The sequence below is a fragment of the Cyanistes caeruleus genome, chromosome 1 (genome assembly GCF_971803275.1).
Source record: "Cyanistes caeruleus chromosome 1, bCyaCae1.hap1.1, whole genome shotgun sequence".
NCBI classification, from domain to species: Eukaryota; Metazoa; Chordata; class Aves; order Passeriformes; family Paridae; genus Cyanistes; species Cyanistes caeruleus.
In genome coordinates, this window is record NC_141701.1 from 39,946,444 (window position 1) to 39,960,825 (window position 14,382).

Consider the following 14,382-nt stretch of genomic DNA (forward strand, 5'->3'; position numbering starts at 1 on the left):
GATTGTGCAACAAAATAAAGTTACATAAAGTCAAAAGGATTGCCCAAACTGCTACAGTTCTGCACCAAAATATATAGTGGAGATCCATAGTCTCTTGCTGCTGACACCCCTTGTGTTTGATGGGGCAGCAAAATGAGCCATGTGAAATACCTTTCCCCCTGCCCTGGGTTCTGCATAATTGCTCTGCTGTAAGCAGTAAAAAGGGGGAGGTCATCTGAAAACCAGACCTTGTGGTGTGTGAGTGTGGATTAGCATCTTTCCTTGGGGAATTGTAGAGGAGCTGAACCCTGCAGCGCTGGGCAGCATGGGGGTCTGGACTCTCCGTGGCTGTGTAACAGAATCTTAGGGTAAAGAATAGACATTTTAAACCCATTCACTGTGAAAACGTACAGGGTGAGCTGTAATATTTTGCACAAAGCAAAATATTTCAGTTCCAGTGAGCTCCAGATTAAAATTAGTGTGTTGCTGAGAGCACATGGTTTTTCTTGGTGACAGGAGGACATCTTGCCTTTTGCCATGAACTTGTATAAGTTAAATGGGGAAGCTATTTCTTGCTTTCTTTTTCAGAGTAGGTTTTGCTGAGTCAAACCATCCTGAAAAGCTGAATTGTGCAAACCACAGCTTCCGTGACAGAAGCCAAAGCAGTTCTTTAGGGAAGGAAGCATAGGAGGTTTTTGAAAAATGCAGGCTTCATGTAGCATTTTATTCATGATTAAGAGCTAGCTTGGAGAGAAGAGTAAATGGGGTGCTGATAGGGAAAGGGGAGTAATGCAATTGCAGAATATTAGCAGACAATTTGGAGACCTTTATTAAGGCTGTGGTATATCCTCCTTCTCAGGAGGTAATGTACCCACATGCCACAGTCTTGATTAGCCTTGATGATATTTTGCCTCCTTGGCATTTTGCCTGAAGAGGAGCTTCAGGCTGTGAGGGGAGTTGAGATGTGCACGTCCTGCCCCCCCAGAGAGCCCAGGGCAGAGGGTGAGAGGCAGAGGTTAACCCTTCACAGGAGTGCGATATTCCCCTCTTTAACACTCGCTCTCCAATGTGACATGGAGAAGTCCTCACCTGATGTGCACCCAGAACCCACAGACCACATCCCTCAAGCCTGCTCTCATGGAGGAGGATAAGTAGATAAACATAGGGATAAACTGCAGGGAAAGGATTTTACTGATCTTTGAAAACATCTCCATGTTCTTGGAGCTGTGTGTTTTTTCAGACTTGCTAAGATCCTTAGCAGAGGAATGGGTAGGCAGTAAGATTAGGGTGTTCACAAGGCTCCCAGCAGCTTCTGTCAAAATAAACATTATTTTGTTAACAGAACAAGTTATAATGCCTATGTACTGTATAGAAGCATCACTATATTTTCCTGGCATATTGCAACAGCTTTGGGATTAGTAAAGAACATAATCACTTAATGACATATGTGTGAGTTATGATGAATAGATTTTGTTTGCAGAGAAAGGCTAAGTGATTTTTGGATCTAAATTTGCTTCTCTAATGGCTTAGGTACTAAAATGATAGAATCATTTGGGTTGGAAAGGACCTCCAAAATCATCAAGTCCAACCTTTGACCAAATACCACCTTGTCAACTAAACCAAGGCACTAAGAGCCTCATCCAATTGTTTCTTGAACACTGCTGGTGACTCCACCACCTCCCTGGGCCTAGATTCCAAACCTTAACAACCCTTTATGTGAGTAAATTCCTCTTGATTTCCAACCTGAACCTCCCCTGGAACAGCTTGAAGCTACCATCTCTCATCCTGTTGCTGGTTGTCTGGGAGAGGAGGCCAACCCTCACCTTGCTACAAGCTTCTTTCAGGTAATGGTAGGGAATGAGAAGCTCTCCTTTGAGCCTCCTCTTCTCCAGGCTAAACCACCCCAGTTTCCTCAGCTGCTCCTCATATGAATTACTCTCTAGATCCTAAAAAGAAATGTGAGGTTTCCTCGGAAATCAGTGGTACTTAGGCTCTAAAGCTACTTATGTGCATTTATAACTATATTCAATGATTTGACAATAAGCAATTTATGGTTAAACTATTAATTCTAAGTTAAACAGCATTTCAGGCTAATTTTAATACTATTCTAAAGTGTTTCTAAATCTAATAAAATAGATAAATTTATCATTGTACCTACAAATATCTTCATATGCTTACATCAATATGCATTTTTAACACCTGCTTTAGGCTGTTTCCAGTGTTCTCAATAAAAAGTTAGATATGATCTGTGTACTGTCAGGATGACTCCACACCATGTACACACACACACACCATTCCATTTCACTGACTACTTTTACTGTTGTATAAAAAAGGTAAAAGTAAAAATACTTTCTAGAAATGGAATCTGTTCTCATTCTTCACAGGAATGACCCCTTCCCCCTCCTAGAAAAATGGTGGAGCTGGTAACCTAGAGCTTGCTTGGGACGTGGCTCTCTGTTAAAGGCCTTCCATTAGATTAGGTATGTAAAAATATTTCTCACAGCCCTGGTTAATGCTTTAATCATGGGGACCTTCTTAGGATCTTGTTCAAGCATCAGGAGCACAGGAGCAAGCTATCTGCAGTAGCTCCCTGATCTGAGCTCCAGCTCAGATTTCTGGCTTTCTAGGCTCGGACCCTACTTGATGTTTTACCATCTGCAGAAATTACTTGGGGAGCAATGCAGATTTTTCTGCAGAAAACTGACAAGTTTTGTCCTCGCTTCTACAGCACTGTTTTATTTTTCCTCCCCATACCTTCACCTCATTTGGGAACATTGCTGAAGTCCAAGAGGGGTCTAACAGATGTAGCTGTAATTCCAGGGGCCTCGTGGCAGCATTGAGATGCTGCTGTTGCATTTGTGCTATGACTGCAGACCACAGCTAAGGCCCAGCCAGTCTGGGTGTTAAACCAGGTCTGCCTTGCTTGTGCAGCCCTATCACATGTAAAAGCAAATGTTCTTTTCCATGTACAAAAAGTGGTTCTGGAATGTACTTCTGGAACTGCAAGACTGTATGCACATGTCCTTTAGATCCACAAACCAGTGGATAAGGTGCTTCTAGGACTGCAGGAAAACCTTTTTCTGCTCTGCTTGATTTTCAGCAAGGAACTGATTTCAGATCTGCCTCCTGTGGAAATGTGCCAACCACAAAGCTCCTGAATATGCTGCAGTGAGTCTCTCAGTCTCTTCTGCAACAGCCCCACACACTGTAACAGGTATGTGAACACAAATCTGCCACTTCCAAGGCGAGCGCTTCAGGCTTTTGAGTGGATCATTTTCATCCTTGAAATATTTCATGGCAATATGGGAAGAGGTGCTCTAATTTAGAAAAGACAAGGTGCTATTTCACATGAAATATGTTTGTCTTTAATAACTTTAAGATTGAAATGAGAAGAATTAATATTATCACAATACAATATTTGAATATTCCAGTAATATTCAACTCTGTATGCTCTGAGCTATTAACCACTTCCATGAAATATTGCAAAGATAATACTTTTATAGACAAAGAAGTGAAATTTAAAATATAATTCTAAATTACGTTGTGGAGTTCTAAGTTAAAGGAAGTCAAACTCAATGGCTTTTCAGACCTTTTTTTGTTAATAAGCAGAAAAATGTTTTTCATACCAACTGAAGCATTCAGAGTTCAGCAAGTCCAATGACCCCAGGGAGTTACACTTGTGAGCATCTCTTGCATATAAATGAATGGATGGTTAGGAAATTTGACAGTAGTTAATATTTCAGTGACGTTTATAGTTTTTTTTTTTTTTGGTTAGCATTCTGAGAGGAATTAGAAATACAATTAATTTTGCCTTTCTGCTGAAGGGTTAGTTCATCAAAATTAAGTGATGGAAGAGCTATCTAGCTCTGAAGCTATGCAGCCATTCTCATTAGGGCTTCTTTCTCCCCTCCATCAAGGTGGTTCTGCTTGATGTCTGGCTGTCATTTTGGATGTCTATCTGGAAAGCTGGCTTGCAAACATTTTATTTTGACAGCATGTCAACCATTCCTAGGAAGTTTTCTCAAAAAACCTTCTTCCACAGAGCTTTAAATGGGTTGAAACTGGTGGAAAGAAATTCAAGGGTGGAGAAGAGTGGGAAGATACCACTTTAAAAGTGATTGGCAATTGGCAATACTGGATGATCGAGTCTGGCTTTGCTGCACAACAGCTGAGATCTTTCTTGTGTATTAATACATAATTTTAATGGTATTTATGATGTAAATTAAGATCTTGTCATACATAAAGTGTGTGTGCTTTTATTGGGGTAAAATTCAGGAGCTAGGAACTCTGATAGTTATAGAGAGAAGTTTTGAAGCCCTTACTGCTAATTATAAACTTCAGTGTAACTGTTAGATGCTAATGCATATAAACTTATCTTTATATGAGGGAGCACAGGAAACCAAACATGGATTCTGAACTATAATGTTAAAGAAGAATCATTGAGGGAAATGTAAGATTGAGTTACTGAATCATAGCACTTCAATCCCTGAACAAAATGAGGTAACAGGAAGGAGAAAGAAATATGTTTAAAACTATGAGTAAATAGCCTGCTCAGCTAGGAAGAGATTATGTGTTCTCAGCAAATATCTTGCCAAAAGTGGTGACACCAACCCATTGAAATCAAGGCTTGCAAATAGCATCTTGTTGGAACTCAAAGAGGAGAGCAAAGGGGAGCAAAACTGAAGAGCATAAGCTTGGAGATGAACAAATATAACCAGATGTACATTTGGTAGTGAATGGCCAGCAAAATGCCTGCTGGAAAATAGTAAAACCATTGGGGTAATTGCCATCAGAGATGATTTCTTCACATCAGCTTTTTTTTTACCAAAGAGAATGATCGCATCTATCCTGCCAGTTGCAGGCTAAGTTCTGCTGGTGCAGGACAGAGGCCATGAGACAAGTGTATCTATACATATTTTTATTTTCCTCTTCTACAAGACTAGATGCTGGATTTTCTATACTGATAGTACCTTTTCCTCATGAGAGTGACAGCTTTATCTTCTAGTATCAAGTGAAAGCTTTTTGAATTTTTGCATTATGCTGGATATGAATCAATCAATTTTGTGCTTCAAGAAAACCTCGCTTGGTGTTCACTGCAGATGTTTTAGTGCCCAAGTTTTGTAAAGTTCTGCTTCCTAAGCTTGGAAAAATCCTGCATGCCATGTGTTTCCTTGGCATCTAGAAGGCACATAAACTTTCTTCACAGGTCTGTTTCTTACTCATGCCAGCAGGTTCATTGTATGGTGGAATGAGATCTGAAAGGAGGTTGTTGAATTTCACCCTATTGCAAGCTACACTCATAAGAGGCAAAAGAGCTGACACAATATGCAGGTTTGACAATTTCCTTTGTCTTGCAGCTGTGAGACTTTTTCATGGGCTGTGCCAGTTCTATCTCCTTGGAGTGTGCTTCCCACCCTGTCACTTATCCAGAACTCCACTCTGAACACTGGGACCTCCTTTGGGTGTTCTTATACGAGAGCTACAGCTTCTGTATGTGAAGGATGTCTTGGATATCTAAAGACATAACCCAAAGGCACCCAAAAGGACAGAAAATGGGACATTTAATGCAAGAGGTGAAATGAGGACTATTCAGTACCTCTCTGTACTAGTTTCTTACAGGAGATCCCATGAAGAAGGTGATGCTATATGACATTTTCACTACACTGAACCTCCTTTTTGCCTGAAAAACTAATTTTGTTAGAAATTTAACCAAAAAGTGGATTTATGACTTCTCCTTGGTATATTAATTTCCTTGCATTAATTGGAATCTGCTATATTGAATTCTTTGCTTTGATTTATTTGAGTTCTTTATTGCAGATGCTCTGTGCTTATCTTGCACGGGCAATTTCTCTTGTATGCTTTATAAATTATTTTAGTGAAAATACTAGAAATTTTGATAGTACTTTGGGCCTGGAATAAATTCCATAAAAACCAGCTTTTTAGTTCTATATTTCTGCTGAGTTTTTAGGTTCTATAGTTTCTCAGAAAATTGGGAAAGGACCTGCCCCCTCCAAAAAACCCCAACCCCCCTTCTACGAATTTATTATCCATGAGTAAATGGCTTCTGATTTCAGTGACATGAGGGAACAAACTTTAGCAGGATCAAGAGAAGCAGCACAGTAAACTTGCATCTGGATGTGATCAGTGATTTTCTCTTGTAGCTGATGACCCTTTCTTTTTCCCTCTATGAAAAGACTAAATCAGGAGACGGTAACAGGGAATTCAGAGGTTATTTGTAATACTTCTTTCCAACTTTTTCTTCTTCTTGTTCATGACTTCTACATCCTAAACAGTTTTTTAAAGGTGCCCTCAGCTGTTTGGCCTCTGAATCATGCAGGCACCAGTGGAAAAATGCAAGAATCTGTTACATACTCTAAGGTGTGATGTGGGAAAAGGCTGGAACTTTTTAAATGGTTGCTGTTTCAAAGAAGCAAGGGAAATACAATTTAAAATATCTTAGGTATTTTACAGATTCATAAAACTTCTTGAAAGCTATGCCCAAAATTTAGTTATTCATATTATGTTTTTGTCACACCTGAATACTTAAGGTGGATGGATGTGATACAAAGTCATCTGTGTAAAAAGGCTGTACCACATGCCTCATGTATTTATAATGCTTTTAAATACACAATAAATTTTGCTATTTAAAATGGGATTGTTTTATCAAGGCTTAACATTTTGGTTGCAATTTTCTTTGGCTCAGGGTTTGCTCTGGGCAGCCATTTCAAGCAGAAGAGCCATGTGTAATTTTTCAGGTTATTTTCTATTAAGTTTGCAATAAACTGGAGCCTGCTGCAAAACCCTCTGGGGCACAGCCTTATTGTTTTAAGTCTTCCTTCTATTTTATCATCTCATGTTCACCTACTTTCTGCTCTACTGGCTCAGAGCAAAGGCACAAAGTTAATGTTATTGCAACTTTTGGGGCTTGCTCGGCACCAGATGGATTAGCTATGTGGGGAGAAAAAATTGCAGAGATATTTTCATGGCTTCACAAAGAGCATGCACATTTAGCCTGCAATCCTAATGGTGCAAATGGTAGGCATTTACCTTGCTCAGTTTTCCAAGCCTGTTTATAGCTAGGATTCGTCCTCAGAGCAGCTGCCTTGTGGTTTCCACTTGATCCCATGCTGACATTAGGTGTTTTTCTTCTTGAACATTCTCTAACTTTTCCAGCCTGAGAGGTAAGCAGCCTGCCAATCAGACTTTGATGGTATTGAAGAAGGCATTGTGGAAAACTTGATTGCTTGCTCTCTATTGTCCACCCTCATCCTTTCCCCCAGAATTTTCTATTTTTGGTGGAATAACACCTTTCATTTGACCTGATATGAAGTGCTTTGTTTTGCTGGCCTTGCTCTGTGTGCTGGTTCTTGAGTGGTACTGAATTCTTCACCAAGCAGACATTCCAAAAGGTCAAAATATTTTTCTCGGAGTATGCAATTGCATTCTGAGATGTCCAGAACTTGGTGAAATATTCAATGCTGTATGTTAAATCCACTGTTAAAACCTTTCCTGAAGGGATTGTGCTTAAAAAGTGTGTCATGGCCAAGGAAGACTCAAAAGTGTGAGTGATCCAGGTGGTGCGGGTCATGCACCAGAATGTAAGTGTTTAACTAAGAAGCTCTCAGGATATTCTTGTTTCTGACAAACAAACATAATACTGATAGTAACATGACTTGATCCCACTCCTAGCTCTGGCAGCTCAGTTGCTTGAAACCTCTAAGTTTTCTTTACTACGAAATCAAAACTGTTTTCTTAGAGCATCATGAATTAACATCCTCTCGCATTTCTCAGTTTATTATTCCTTCAGAAAGTTGATCAAATATGAATTTGACTATATAAGTGAAGCAGTCACTATGGTATTGAAAATAAACTTTCCAGTTGCCTTTAAGTTTGAAACTGGAAAATAAATGAGCCTAGAACAAGTTTATCTTTTGCAAAGCTGAAACACTAATAACTTGACATAGGAATAACAAACTATAAAAAATTTTTGACAGGAGAAGAAATCTAATTTCTCCATTTCAGTGGGTGACTCTTCCATGCATCCTTGGTTTGTTCAGTTCCATTTTTCATCTATTTCTGCCATGCTGTTTCTTGCTAAAAGCATTCTTTTGTCTGAGGAATCACCCTGAAGCAGCTTGTGGACCTACTAGGGAGCATTAAAAGCATGCTGGGAGAATTCTCATTTTTCAAGAGTGTTCAAGGTGTTTTTCTGTGGCATGTAGCCTGTTAAGCTTTTCAGGTTTAAGAACAAGTTTCAGCAATATCCTGCCAAAATACTTGCAATCTATTTCAGTCTCAATTGCATCAGGGGGTGGCAGTTAAGCATGGTTTTCTGCTCAGGCCCTTGTAGCCAGAGTGAATTTTAGAATAGTGATATTCTTATAGCCTGAGGGTATTTCCAGTCCAGACAACTTCAAAAATTCCTCTGAAAGCACTGCAAAATTAAAAAAACCAACCCAAATCTAAAAAGCTGAGACATCCTCATAGTCTCATAGTCTCACGTAGGTATGCCTGAATAGGGTAAGCAGAAAAAAAATAATGATATAATATTAATCCTAATGAAGGTTCAAAATTCATCCTTGTTTTCTTTTTCTTCATTGTATTATCAGAGCATGGGGCAGCAGCTGGGATATCTCTTAGAGAAATCAGGTGGCTCTTCAGCATTCAGGAAACTGAGAAAAAGTGGTTTTGGGCACTCTTTCTCCATGTCCTCCTTGATGCCATCTGGAAAGCAGAAACTTTGCCAGATGTGCTAGGCCGTGCATGACTGCAGGATTTCCTTCTGCAACTCATTGTCTGATTGCCATGGAATGATGTGACTGCATGACAATTGTCTGCAATAGTTCTTGTCAATAACCTTTGATAAGTTGATTTTCCTCAGTGAAATGGAACAAAGGGGCCATTAGTGCTTTAAAGTGGTGAGGGAGCATAGGCAGGGGGCTCAGTACTGACTGCTTAAAGCACTTCCTTTTCCTGCCTGAGGGGTTTCTCTTCCCCTGCAACAATGCCTTTCCTGGGTAGGCAAACCCTCATTCCCTGCCACAGATGTGGCAGAGCTGAGCATCATTAGGAGGTCTGGACTCATCTCACTGATGAGAACTGGGAATGGAAATAGAAAGGAGCTGCTTCTGCATGGGTGTTAATTTTTTTGAGTATTTTAGCTGTTTCTGAAAAGTATTTTCTGTACTCAGTCTGTGCCTGCAAACTTTACCCATTCCCACCCTTCCCTTCTTCCCAAGACTCTGACATAACACTGAAGATACCCAAAATTTCCTTTCTCCTGGGCCAGCTGTGGGAGCTCTTCCATTCTTTCATCTTATTGGATTTTTTTTATTATCTTTTGAGGGTGAAAAATGCTTGTGTTTATCTTCAAGTAGGTGAGACTTTGTACTTTCTGTCACTTCATTGTCAGAAGTCCTTCTGCCTTACCATGTGGCTGCTGTATCTCCTGATGGAAATTGTGGTCTTGTATATTGCCTGAAGCTCTTCTATCTTGGCTATCATTAGCCTCATTACAGTCCCTTTTCTTTTGTAGCTATTTGATTGTTGCTAAAAAATGGAGATGTGGGACAGTGGCTGAAATGTCAGCTGTATTCAGATCTCCTGATGAGCGTCTGACTTCAATTTTGTGTCTTAAAAAGAAAGTCATTGCAATCGTGTAGCAAACTGAGCTTCCCTGAATTGCACAGTGATCATCTTAACAAAAAAGCATAGTCCAGGTTCTCAGTACAGTCACAAACTCCTTTACAAGGGCCAGGGAGCAGAAGACAGCTTGTTTTTAAAGTCATTGAGCCATGCAGGACAACAAGGCAACTGATGAATAAAGTTCTGTTTTTTCCCTATCAGATCCTCTGTCCTCACAACAACAACACTCCCCCCACCCCCCCAACTTGTTCCTCTAAAATGAGTCTGGAATAAAAGATGGAAATGATATTTCATCTCAAAATTGTGAAGGGGCTTTGAAAGCTTGCATTACAGTCCCTGTTGTGTCTCTGTGACTCTGACTGTAAAGGCAGCTCTCCAGTCTTCTTTATCAAAGTCTAAAAAAAGTAAACCATAAAGCCTTCCTTCCCTGCTCCAAAAAAGTGTTCAAACACACTGAGGGAGTCAGTCTTAAAGTTTCATCAGTACACCATTGATCCTGACATGACTGGCTGTTTAATGTTAACAAAAGGTTACTAAGGTTTTAATTTTTAGAGGAAACCAAACTTCTCAAGATATTTTGAAACTTTTTTCTTCCCAGTTTTGTCAGAAAAATGTCTTTCAAAGGACTTGTGACCATGTCTCTGTAGAATAGAACAGTATTTATTACACTTGCCTCCAAAGGCCTCCAAAATTCAACCTGGAAATCAGTCAGATTCAGAAGAAAATTTGGTTACCCCAGAATAACAACACAGCGAGTTGATGCATTTGCTGCACTGTCAGCCAGTGCCTTGGGCTTTGGGGCAGAAGAGAGGGCTGGGTGTGGGTATTATTTCAGCCTGGATATTTTGTTTTCAAATCACTCTGCTGATGGAGGCAATGCTGGTTAGATCCTGTTTCAGGACTGTCCACTTGGGCTGCTGATGCCTGTTTGCTCTGAAAGGCAGTACATGGATCCAACCTGCTCTGATCTGGGGTGATGTTTTTAGCACTTCCTAATATGGGTAAGTGACTCCTAGCCGCTTTTGGTTTCCTGCCTGGATCGATCGATCGATCGATCTATCTATCTATCTATCTATCTATCTATCTATCTATCTATCTATCTATCTGTCTATCTATCTATCTATCTATCTATCTATCTATCTATCTATCTATCTATCTATCACAGGTCTCGTACAGCAGTGTGGTGCTTCCCCTTCTCACCTGTTCCTCTAGCCACACACCAAACAAAATCTCCTTTTAACAATATTCTCCTAAGTCATACTGAGTTTCATCCCTCCCTACAGTGTAAAGTTGAGAGTTTCTCTAGGCTTTAGACGCATTAGTATCCTGGTTTCAGCTGGGATAGAGCTAGTTTTCTTCCTAGCAGCTGGTACAGTGCTGTGTTTTGGATTTTGTAAGAGAATATGCTGGTAACACTCAGATGATTTAATTGTTGCTAAGCAGGTCTCACCCCAAGTCAGGGACTTTCCAGTTCCCCATGCTTTGCTGGTGAGCAGAGGAATACAGGAGGGAGAATGGCTCAGACAGGTAACCTGAACTGGCCAGATGGATATTCCATACCAGAGTATCATGCTCAGTGTATAAATTGTGGGGAGTTGGCCAGGCGGGGACAATCCCTGCTCAGGATGCAGAGTGATTGTATTGGGGATCACTTGCCTGTCTTAGGTTTCATCCCTCTCTCTTTGTAGTCCTCCTTCTCATTATTTTCCTTCTCCTTCTCCTTCTCCTTCTCCTTCTCCTTCTCCTTCTCCTTCTCCTTCTCCTTCTCCTTCTCCTTCTCCTTCTCCTTCTCCTTCTCCTTCTCCTTCTCCTTCTCCTTCTCCTTCTCCTTCTCCTTCTCCTTCTCCTTCTCCTTCTCCTTCTCCTTCTCCTTCTCCTCTCCTTTCTTCTTCACTAAACCACTCTTATCTTGGCCCATGGTTTCTACCTCTTTCCAGTTCTCCTCCCCATCCCACCAGGGCTGGGGTGGAGAGTGAATGAGCAGCTGCACAGTATTTATCTGCCAGCTGGGGATAAACCATGACAATTACATTCAGAGAGATAATTCTGGCTCCATGACAACACCAGCTTTTACAGTCTCAGAGAAACTGAGTGCATCAACCTGAGAAGGCAGCTGTGGCACTGCAGGAGGAGAATACCCCCAGGCAGGTGGCCTGTCTATCCCCACAGTTGCAAAGTGACATATGCCAGCAGCCTGTGAGCCTTGCAGAGGTCAGGGCTTGCTGCAGGTGCATTTATGCTGCTTTTGTGCCTCTTACAATCTCAGAAATGAGACTCACAGACCTCACAGAGTCTTATTATTTGAGCTGCCCCAAATCATTCAGTTTCTTGGTGTGAATGAAACTGTCTCCATTTTGGCAAAATTCTCTCTGCTTATTTCCTCAGTCAACAGCTTCACATTCAAGTGTCTCAGACATTTCACTGTCTAATCTATTTTCTTTTCTCCCCAGTGGTAAACAATTGTCAGGCTGATGCTGGCATGGTTCTGGTTACTTGCACACACTGATGGGTGGTAGCAGGGGAGAAGCTTTTCCCGCTGGGGGTGAATCATGCCTGTGCCTTCATTCTCATGGAAGTACAGCTGGAGGAGGTGCAGCAGGAGTGCAGCTCAGAAATGAAATGTTGAAGCCTCCCCTAATACTGAGCAGTTGCTCTCTATACTGTGAAGTTGTTTTCTTTGCTGGACCAAAGCAAAGAAAATTTGCTGAGAGAAGCCAATGTATAGCTCAAAGTGTTGAAATATCATTCTGGATTTGTGCAAAAGACATCTTCTATTTCTGCTTACTCTTTCCTTTCAGTTTGTCTTGAATGCCATGGTTTAAAGACCTGCTGGTTAGGACTGCCATGTGCAATTTTTTTAACTGGCTTATTGCTTTTCATTCTTTGAAGGACGATGGCAGAAAACATGTAAAGAATGAGATTATTCATAAAGCCAGAATTGAGCACCATTACACTTTTGGAAACTTGGAATACACAGAATTCCATACTTGAAACACAAGGGACAGTGGCTACTGACTGAAAAAGGGTTGGTTTAGATAAGATGTGAAGCACTGTGAGTGTGGTAAGACACTGAAACAGATTTCCCAGTGAAAGCTGGACACCCCATTCCTGGAAATGCCCAAGGCCAGGTTGGATGGGGCTTTGACCAACAGATTCTAATGGAAGGTATCCCAGCCCATGGCATCTGGGGTGGATCTAGAGGATCATTAAGTGTCCTTCCAACCCAGACAATTCTGTGGTTCTTTTAAATGCTGCAAGCACATCTAAAATTTACTGTTGGTCCTCTACCTCTCTCTTATGACACACAGGAAAACTTCATTGGACAAATATCACTAAAACTGTGTCCTTAGTAAACTTTGCTGTTTACATAAGCACATTTTTAAATACATGCCTCAGACAGTAATGAGAGGTTGCAGTGTGTCTCAGAACACAGAATAACTCTGTTTTAATTATATGAAGCAGTTCTTCATTACTGAGTGCTCAAAGAGTGGGGTAAAAGAAATTTCATGCTGTTATAATTAAAGGGAATATAAAATTAAAAAAAACCCCTACATAATCAGAAGTTTGATTTAATAGCAAGGGAAATATTTTTTTTTATTAAAAAATTGAAAGAATGAAGTACCAGTAATGAGACAGCAGAATTCTGTAAAGAATCTACATGTGAGGAGGCAATATGAATGGATATCCCTGTGTTTTTGATGCTCCTGTTAATTGTTCTTTTCCATTTCCTTTCCATTTTCATTTCAATGTATTACTTACACTTTGTGGTCAGAAAGATCTGGGGTTGAACTACTTCAACAGCCAAGTCATAAGTTACACTTAAGCTCCCATGCAGTAAGGGACAGCTCGCAGGAATGATGCCAAATTTCTTTTCATTGCCTTTAGAATGTGACAGGAACAGTTTATGCAAATAGTGCTTTTAGTCAGAAATACTGCTGTAACTAATGTTTTCCTATTTCTGCAGATAAAGCATTGGCTGTTCATGTGCAAAGTGCACTACTCTGCCTGAATGTCCAATTTTTAGAAAAAAAATTTATATTTTTATAAAAAAATATAGTCCTTCAGAATGCAAAGTACAAATTTCTCTTAAAATATTTCTTGAACTGTTTTTTTTTTTTTTTTTACTTTTTTTTGATTAGGTTGTATTCTTCTTATTTTAGGAAAAGTTTTCCCATCACTTTTAAGAATAACACTGACCTAGATATGGTTCTGAACTTTGATTGGTATCACTGCATGCAGGTGTACAGAAATATTGAAGGACCAAATAATTTTTTTTTAACTTAAAGCAAGTGAGCAGAACTTCTGGGAAGAAAAATGATGCTCTGTCGTCCAAGCTGGTTTTTTTACTATTCTTTTTTCCAGAAACATTTATAGGAACTTACAAACAACTGCAGAGTTGGAGGTTTGGTTTGTCTGGTCTTGAATAGATTGTTTCAGAAGAAATTTATCTCCCTGTCTGGAAGTTAAATTAGACTGTTTACAGAGAACTTGTGTCTGACTGCTTATTTTAAAGAAAAATAAAACCTGTCCCACACAAGCTTTGCACAACAGACCTTGTGGTAAAAATATTATCTATGTGAAAATATATCTGTAGCTTAGTTTCATCCAGCCAAACTTCTGTAGGACACTTCCTGCCCTCAAAATGATTTTGTCATCCTGTTCACCAAATAATGCCAGAATCCTGAGGAAAAGTCTATCATTTTACTCAAACACATAATTATGGTACCCAGAAGACTTGCCTGGAGACTATGTAAATCA

The 14,382-nt window shown here is 40.0% G+C and overlaps 1 protein-coding gene across 5 annotated transcripts in view; it reads left to right on the forward strand.

Annotated features, from left to right (window-relative positions):
- ATP6V1H (ATPase H+ transporting V1 subunit H) overlaps window positions 1-14,382 on the forward strand; it is a 127,688-nt gene that overhangs the window by 69,685 nt on the left and 43,621 nt on the right. For 3 of the 5 annotated variants that reach the window (XR_015286563.1, XR_015286565.1, XR_015286564.1), the window contains exons 15-16: window positions 2,364-2,459; window positions 3,080-3,193. The gene's annotated coding sequence lies outside the window, so the exon portion shown is untranslated. Of the gene's footprint in view, window positions 1-2,363; window positions 2,460-3,079; window positions 3,194-10,511; window positions 13,170-13,986; window positions 14,107-14,382 lie in introns of those variants that run through there. The other 2 variants (XR_015286567.1, XR_015286566.1) reach the window with 2 other exon arrangements.